At 44.4% G+C, this 9,415-nt stretch overlaps 1 protein-coding gene across 1 annotated transcript in view; it reads right to left on the bottom strand.

Moving 5' to 3' along the window:
• LOC108797477 (vasoactive intestinal polypeptide receptor-like) overlaps positions 1-9,415 on the bottom strand; it is a 166,796-nt gene that overhangs the window by 34,825 nt on the left and 122,556 nt on the right. The gene's annotated exons all lie outside the window — the stretch shown is intronic.

Here is a 9,415-nt window from a genome sequence, read left to right as displayed (position 1 = left end):
TTCAAATTGTAAAAGCCAATAGCAGAGTGGCTATTGCACCTGCCCGCTGAGCAGAGGAGCGATACTAAGAGAACTTTCTCTCTCAGGTCCGCTCCTCTGCTCAGCTGCTGGTGTTTCAAAAGCCAGTCTGCTATTGGCTATTTCAAATCAAAATAGCCAATAGCAGTCTGGCAGTTGTCCCGGCTGCTTATAGCCATCTATCGCCTGTGGAAGCTAGCTGGCAGGACAAAGGAGCCGCTTGGGGAGGTCGATTAGGGGCTGCGGCGCTGCAGGAGGGCTGGGGGGGATGCAAGTAGCTGGTCTTAGTAACATCACTGAGATTGTTATGATGTATTAGTGCTTTATTACATTGATCATTTGTCACATTGTATCACTAAAGGAGCTTTATGCTCTAAAGGTTATTTATTAACACTGAATAGATTACTCCTGCCACATTGTATCACTTTAGTAGCGTTATGCTTTTAATCACACTGAATAGGTCTCTTTGAAGACCCTTCAGTGGTTTAAACACATTTTTTACACTATTCTTTCACTGTGAATATTATGATCTTCACCTAAATATATTACTACATGTTTATCTTTATGGTTCACCTTATGGGATTTAACTGTAACACTAATTCGTTTTAATTATTGTTACTTAGTTTACTTAAAACACCTATAGCGCTGTGCTAACACTTACTAATCACGTTTAATTTTACTCATAGCAGCTTTAGGACCGTTTATTAATTTATTATTATTTTAGCAGTCTTCCAAGAGCGCAGATCTTTGTTGCAACTAAGTAGCTGGTCTTGCCTAGGGCGCAAAATAGTCTAGCACCGGCCCTGGTTACAATTTAGCAACTTGGTCTTGTAAACTGGAAAAGGGACTCAAATGGCTTCTATACAGTGATCTTTCCTGCAGGAACCCTATACCTCTCTGGAATCTTATGGAGATCATTGGAAGAGACTTCCTGTCTCCTACCTCTAATAAGGAAGTACTTAATAGACTTCAGTCTTTTTTTTTTTTTTTAAAGTAGAGATGTAAACAATAACTGAATGACATCCCCGGGGCGGGTTTCCCCAGGTCTATAAAAGTGAAACAAAACAGAGCACACCAGATAGAGCAGATGGAACACCCTTTAATAAATAAAATAAAAATAAATTGCACCTACAAAAGAAGTGACTTGGTCAGATCAGGTAACCAGGTAATTGAACTCCCGTTGGATGTAAGGTCACAGTACAGTTACATTATCACTTCTGCAAAGCCAGAAAAAAAAAGAGACCAGGCAGTGATGGAAAAGGCTGTGAATGACTGTGAGGTAAAGAGGTAAGTCTTTCAATACTCATCCAGAATGGTGAATGCTACATGAAGACCCAGATTGCAACCTGGATAGAAAATATATCCACCTAAATGTTTAAAGGACGTTGCGCCTTCATCATCAGTCTTATTATCTGAGTCTTTGATGCATGGGCAGGGCCCCAAAGCATGTAAGTCTATCCAGGATGCAAGTTCGGTCTTTCTGTAGCGTTCATCCATTCTGGATGAGTTTTGCCATTTCCACCCCTGGTTTGCTCAAAGTCATTCACAGCCTTTTCCATCACTGCATGTTTTTCTCTCTTGGTGCACCATAACAACCTATGATTTTGTGGACCACCAGTGTCTCAGCAACCAATGACACTGGGTGGCCTGCATAGTGCCATTGGTTGCAAGGCGTTGGCGACCACACCTTTTCATTGTTTTAGATTGTAAGCCCTCAGGGGCAGGGCCCTCCTTACCATCTTGTCTTGAATTGTATTGTAACTGTAATGTCTTCCTTATATTGTAAAGTGCTGCGCAAACTGTTGGCGCTCTATAAATCCTGTATAATAGTAATAATAATAATTGTTTTTTATGGAGCGCCCCATGCGTCCTAGCAGTCAATGAAGCTGTGTGCCACTAGCATCCTAGCAACTAATTATGTTGTGCGAGTCACACGTGATCATTGGTTTCTAGTACACAGATGGCCCTGGGTTTGGTTTGCTGGGATGTTGACCGAACCCGGATTTCTGGCCGGGTTTGGCGAATGTCTAACCGAACCCAGGTCAGTTGGCTCATCACTACCAATGTGGAATGAAACAAACAAAAAAAAAGGATGGTTGGGGAAGGGGGAAAAACGCCACAAAGGCTTTCACAAAACCATGAAAGTGGCGAAGGTTACAACTTGTGCTCCCTCTCGTTCTTACATTGCTACCAACCAGTTATTCCTGTTTAAGATATCAGTAGCAAAGCACTAAATATCCTTATAATCTGAATACAACATTTCTCAGGGATATCACCGGTGAGCAGCCTTGACCTTCAAAGCCTTTACCGAAGCTGTGTCTGCCCTAACAGCAAATTATTAAAAACACCCAAGGGAACCTTCCATCATGCTAAAGCATTACAGCTGTCAGTAGTCTGCAGCCATTGAAATGTTATCGGCCCATTTTAGAAAATAGCCAAGAAAATGTTTTCATAAATTAAATACAAAGTAACTCTTCAAACATTCTGCAGTCGGTGGATATTAAAGCAAAGATTTATAGCGCTAAGTTTTCTGGAAGTCATTAAAGCCTAATTCCAGCTAAAACGTTCTCTTTTTCAGCTCAGTGTAGAGCAAGGAAGAGATGGGGCCTTTTTTTAAGGTTTTATTGCTGTTCAGAAACCTGTTTTCCCAATGAAACTACAACCAGAGAGTTTCCGAAAGGGTTTATATACCCGGAAGTAATATTTTAGCTACAGGTGGAGTGTGTCGAAGGGCTGATTTGTTATAGGTCTTGGATGTTCCAACAGTGAGATCTTCCTGCCATAGTTATTGACTCTGTTCCTGTCCCTATGGAAGTTTTGGCCATTCCTCCCAAATTTTGAGATGAGAAAGAGGGAAACCTTTAAGTGCAAGGTCTATAGGCAAAGGACACACCACCGGCACCACTATTGCATAACACCTTCTAGTCTAAACTCACCGACCGCTCAAATGTGTCAATACATTTTGACATTTGGAGAGACCATATTCTGGTGTCAGCTCTCAACTGATGTTACCCGAACTAGTGGCGGAACAATCGCCATAGCGACCCAGGCAGCCGCTATGGGGCACAGGGGGGCCGGACCAGGACGAGGAACAAAGGGGCCCCCCTGATGCCGTGCGGGCTGCCTGGGTCGCTATGGCATCTCAGGCTGCTGGCTGTCACTGGCGGCTGTGTGAAGGAATGCGCCACTGTTCAGATCATTGACAACCTGTCAGTGATCTGTGCAGCGGCGCATTCCTCCTCACAGCCGCTGCTGAGTCAGTGACAGCCAGCAGTTGCGGAAGAGAAGACTGGGCCTGGTGTCGGCAGCGGAGGAGGCGGCTGTGCCTGACGTCGGCAGCGGAGGAGGCGGCTGTGCCTGACGTCGGCAGCGGAGGAGGCCGGGCCCGGCGTCGGCAGTGGAGGAGGCGGGGCCCGGTGAAGGAGGAGGAGGTGGGGCCCGCCAGCGACCATGGAGGAGGAGTAGGCGGACAACCACACCAGCCTTTCTTAACCATTTTACTATGGAGGAACCCTTGAAAAAGTTCTTGGGATCCCCCATTAAATTAATATCTTTAGTCTACGGGACATTTACATGATCGGTAGACTGCAGAGAGTTTTAAATAAAGGACAGGGAGCACCTAAACCCTTTACATGATAAAATTACATTTGGTTATAATCATGAAATGGAACAAATAGTAAATATGGCCAGAAAAAAAAAACCACTGAAAATCGTAGGCACCCTTTAAATTAGCCACTACGCTCTCCTCAAGGAACCCCTAGCAACCTCTGGAGGAACACTAGGGTTCCACGGACCCTGGTTGAGAAAGACTGCTCTACACGTTTCTTGGACCAATGGTCTACTTCGTTAGGAGGTAATAGGAGGTTATGATATAATACATTGCATATACTATTTGGTTCAGTCTGTAAAGCCTTGACCATTTTATTTGCAAAACACCTCATATGTTGATTAGGGTTGCAGGGGACCATAAAGAGACCCAATACACTCTGATATGCCCATCCACAGAGTATAGTATCCAATTTCCCCTTTATATGTCCATATATAGGAGGAGACATCCATATCTGATCAAAAATTCATATGTTAGACTGTTAAGCCAAAATTTTCCTAGGACAACCTTCCCACACAGAAGCAGGTGGGAATTATGGTCTTTGTGTTGCGTTTGACCCTATCGACTACAAGCCAGCCTGAGACATAGGCCACCTCTGACTATGGGATGCTCCTCATGTTTCATCTGCGTGGGTTTCTGCTTTCAGTCTGCACTGAAAAGTCCTACAATGGGTTGATCATCACTTTTGTTTGCCTGATGAAGGGACCGGACAGGTTCCCGAAACGTTGCCACGCATGGCGATATGACCTGCAAGAATGAATAAAAGGATTTCGTTTTGAAGAAAACTTGGAGTGCTGTGACCATTTTTTCTGTTTTGCAAGTATTTGGCGGCGCCATCCACTTCAGCCCCCCCCCCCCCCACATTGTATGGGGCTTCTCGATCAGGAGTGCGGTGGGACTCTCTATTTGATTGTGTTGAGTTTGACCCTATTGACTACAAGCCAGCCTGAGACACAGGCCACCTCTGACCATGGGATGCTCCTCATTTTACATCTGCCCGGGTTTCTGCTTTCTGCCTGCACTGAAAAGTCCTACAATGGGTTCCCAGGTCTATTATACCTCCAACACAATAGAAGTCTGACGCACACAGCAGATACGGAACAAACTTGTATGGAAAATAGTCTGATTTATCACCGTCCGGATGAGGGTTAATCTCTTTGTGTTTCAGAAAATTCCACTCCACGACTTTATTTTTTTATTGCCGCCATAAAGTGATTAATTTCCAAATGCGGGTTGGGTTTAATTGGCTTTTTCTGCGGAGTGACCTTTGCCATGAAAATATTACCGCAGCTACTGGTGACTTTTCCCAGCCACGGGAGGACGACAGGGAACTAGATTTTAGCATAACTCCCATCCGTTCCTCTTTACTAGCGAAGACCCCAGTCAGTCTCTCTATCCCAATCATCCCTCTTTGAGGTCTTATTACTAAACTTTTCAGCTTCTAAAAATGTTTGCATAGCAACAAATATTTCATCCGACTTCTAAATTACTGAACTAATATTTGAAATGCCAATTCAAAGGAACAAAAAGATTTTAAAAAAACCCAAGAGGGTTTAAAGCTGAACTCCGGGATAAGTAAATATTGTCTAAATACAAAAGTCATGTGTGTTCTTCTTGAATCTTGGTGAGCTTTGTGTATTTCTTGCGGAGCTGTACAGTGTGAAACTTTGCTCTCTGCAGTAAAGACCGGTCACTGCTGTGCTCTCTCTTGTGCAGGGTGACTGGTAGGCAGCCTGAAGTGGGTGGTCCTGCTCAGGCCCTCCTGCAGGTTTGCTCTCCGCATGGGCTATGTATAGTACAGTGATATACACTGAATTAATGAGCATCAGAACTGGACCACAGAGCAATGGAAGAAGGTGGCCTGCACTGATGAATCATGATTTCTTTTACATCATATGGATGACCAGGTGTGTGTGTCACTCCCCTGGGGAATAAAAGTAATTCACCGGCACACACTTGAAGGGTTTTTAAAGTATTGATATGTTTATTCAATACCCAATGTCACATACTGTCATACGGTGCTAACGTTCCGGGTCCGCACAGGGGGATCATTCATCAGAGCGACAGTGACACTCCACTGGGGAAGAGATGGCTCCAGGGTGCATTATGGGAAGAAGACAAGCCGGCCGAGGCAGTGTGAGGCTTTGGCCAATGTTCTGCTGCGAAGCCTCGGGTCCTGCCATTCATGCGAATGTTACTCTGACACGTACCACCGACCTAAACATTGTTACTGACCAAGTACCCCCCCTTCATGGAAACGGTATTCCCTGATGGCAGTGGCCTCTTTGAGCAAGGTAATGCACCCTGCCACACTGCAAAAATGGTTGAAGAATGGTTTAAGGAACACAACAATGAGTTTGGGGTGTTGACTTGGCCTCCAAATTCTCCACATCTCAATCCAATCCATCATCTGCGGGATGTGGTCGAAAATCAAGTCCGATCCATGGAGCCTACACGTAGCATCTTACAGGACTTAAAGGATCTGCTGCTGATGGCTTGGTGCCAGATACCACAGCACACCTCCAGAGGTCTAGTGGAGTCCATGCCTCGATGGGTTGAACACTCCCCTGTGCACACTGCTCCAATCAACCGCACTCATGCCTACAAAGCAGCGTTGTTGATTGAAGCAGTGTGTGGGGGGAGGAGGTCAGACCACCAAAGAGCCAGGCTACTGTGTTGTGTGTTAGAGAAGCGCTATGACATGCCAACGTGCTGCCACCACAGGGTGTTTTAACCTGCTGCAGCACACAAGTAAAAGACAAGGTCATAACTAAGGAAGGTTCCATTGGGCTTAAAGCAAATCTCACAGCTGCATCTATCTGTGCATATACTGCTGATTATAATCCTAATTGTTACCATTCCACCCAGCGTGCTGACACTGCCAGTGCAATCTCAATCACAGACACCTCCGTCAATGCCAGCACAAATACCAGGCATTCCTCTCACATTCCCACATTTATCAATCACCCAAATGTCAGAACTTGTTTAAAGGGAATCCATCGTCTACTCAATGTGTTTAAGATAAACATGTGAACGTAATCAGCTTAATATAAATAGCCTTATCAAAGTATGTTAATGTATTAAACCCTTCTTTATGTATCGTTTGTAATTACATGGCGGAATCCACAACTGCTCAGCGATATGTTCTATGCATGCTTCTCTGTAGTGCTGCTATACTGCTCCTTCTTTTTAATGAAAGTCCCCAGTCTAATGGCCAGTGACATTCACTAAATGCCCCTAGTCTGATGGCCAGCATCGTTCACTAAATGTCCCCAGTCTGATGGCCAGCAACATTCACTAGATATCCCCAGTCTGATGGCCATGACATTCACTAGACGTCCCTAGTCTGATGGCCAGCGTCATTCACCTGCTGTCCCCAGTCTGATGGCCAGCAACATTCACTAGATGTCCCCAGTCTGATGGCCATGACATTCACTAGATGTCCCATGTCTGACGGCCATGGCATTCACCAGATGTCCTCAGTCTGATGGCCAGCATCATTCACTAGATGTCTCTCCCCAGTCTGATGGCCAGCGACATTCACTAGTTGTCCCCAGTCTGATGGCCAGCGTCATTCACTAGAAGTCCCATGTCTGACGGCCATGGCATTCACCAGATGTCCCCAGTCTGATGGTCATGACCTTCACTAGATGTCCCCAGTCTGATGGCCAGCATCATTCACTAGATGTCTCTCCCCAGTCTGATGGCCAGCATCATTCACTAGATGTCCCCAGTCTGATGGCCATGACATTCACTAGATGTCCCCAGTTTGATGGCCAGCATCGTTCACTAGATGTCCCCAGTCTGATGGCCATGACATTCACTAGATGTCCCCAGTCCGATGGCCAGCATCATTCACTAGCAGGGTTATTCACAAAAGGACAAAGAGTCTGGAGAAGGCAGGAGAAGTGAACAATCTAGGACAACATCGCTGAACCGGAAAGTAAGCAGATAATTTTTCCAAATCAGCTATTTTGGCCTAGATTGTTCACCTCTCCGGCCTTCTCCAAACTCTTCACCATTTTGTGAATAACCCTGTTTATGTTCCCAGTCTGATGGCCAGCGACATTCACTAAATGCCCCCAGTCTGATGGCCAACAACATTCACCAGATGTCCCCAGACTGATGGCCAGTGTCATTCACCCGATGTCCCCAGTCTGTTGGCCAACATCATTCACCAGATGTCCCCAGTCTGATGGCCAGCATCATTCACCAGATGTCCCCAGTCTGATGGCCATCAGACCAGATCCATATCATCCATTGTGTCCTGATCCATATGACAGCAGAGTTCATACAAGGACATCCCGGTCCAGCTCACTACACAGAGGTCATCAGGTTTTATTCGCTGCTATTCGCTTGCTAAGTAAATAATTTAGAAGTAAACTCCAAAAGATAAAATTATGTTAAACCTTCAGCGGGGCTTCATGGAGGCATTAGTAAAAAGTTCTGTACACTATTTATCCTCAAAATTACAATTGAGGATATGTCTACAATTGGCAATGTCATGCTGCTGAAATAGAAGTATATACTTTTTAAAGTTTCTAGAACGGTCACATGACCGCTGAGCTGGGGCTAGAGTGTAGGGCTGCAACAACTGAACGATTAAATAGATTATAATCGAAAATGAGAATAGTTGGCAACGATTCTCATTATCGATTAGTTGTGTGGGGAGAGAGAGAGAGAGAATTTTCTTTTAAATACAACCAATCGATTAATTGAAAAAATAAATCGGGCAACTAATCGATTATGAAAATAATCGTTAGCTGCAGCCCTAGTAGAGTGTAGTGAAAAAGTCATCAGACAGCCCTCTGATTGGTGGAGAGGTAGACTGACAGTGCAGCTCCCTCCCATATCTGCTGTCAGTCAAGCAGAGGGAGGCGCTGGCTGGGCAGGAGTACAGGATGTATCGTAGCAGAGTATCACCACAACAGCCTGTAGTCCTGATACTCATGCAAGTGTGACAACGCTGCTGAAGCATTGCAAGCAGGACAGTAAGCATTGTCACCCTCCTAGCGAAGTGACCGCCACAAACAAAAGTGGGTGAATAGAATGTGCTCCCCAAAAAGATAGAAATAATATTTAATGCAGCCATCAGTAAGGACTAGTAATCGGCTATGTATGTATGTATGTATGTATGTATGTATGTATGTATGTATGTATATATATATATATACATATACACATACACATATACATACATACATTTTAGTTTTTTATTTATTTGATATTTTTTATTATTTGGATCCAATATATACATTTTGCCCTTTCATTTAACCTATTTATAATACTTTGCACTTATTTGTAAGAATATATATAAAAGAAAAACCCTGTAAATATTCAGTCATATCTCCTCAGTTCACAAACTTTACTGGACAACCCCCCACCAACCCTCCCTCTCACCTTAGAAATTACTTTCCACCAATTCTTCTCTTCCCATGTCAGCTCCAATCTATCTATACAGCTCCAGAGCATCACGAAGACCTTTCATGCAACACTCAATTACACCCCTGTCAGCCCCAATGTATATGTGGAATGTTCCATCCACATCCTCCGCAGAGACATACACACCGAGAATAGTGCTGGCCGAATAGAAACAACTCTTCAGAAACTGTCAGACGTCAGAAGGAAAGGGTTTGTACGTTCTGTCAAAGTATATAGACAGCAAAAGAAACCTGACAGGGGGTTTAAACATTCCCTACTCTATTTACAACTTGTCTTCATTTTTGGATAGAGTATGTAATGGTTAACCAGTTCAGCCCTCCAACCTGTATACCCGCCTATGGAGCAGAG

This window comes from Nanorana parkeri, unplaced genomic scaffold (genome assembly GCF_000935625.1).
Source record: "Nanorana parkeri isolate BGI_ZX_2015 unplaced genomic scaffold, ASM93562v1 scaffold1283, whole genome shotgun sequence".
Classification (NCBI taxonomy): domain Eukaryota; kingdom Metazoa; phylum Chordata; class Amphibia; order Anura; family Dicroglossidae; genus Nanorana; species Nanorana parkeri.
Note: the sequence above shows the minus strand (reverse complement) of the source record. Positions and strands in the feature narration are given on the sequence as shown.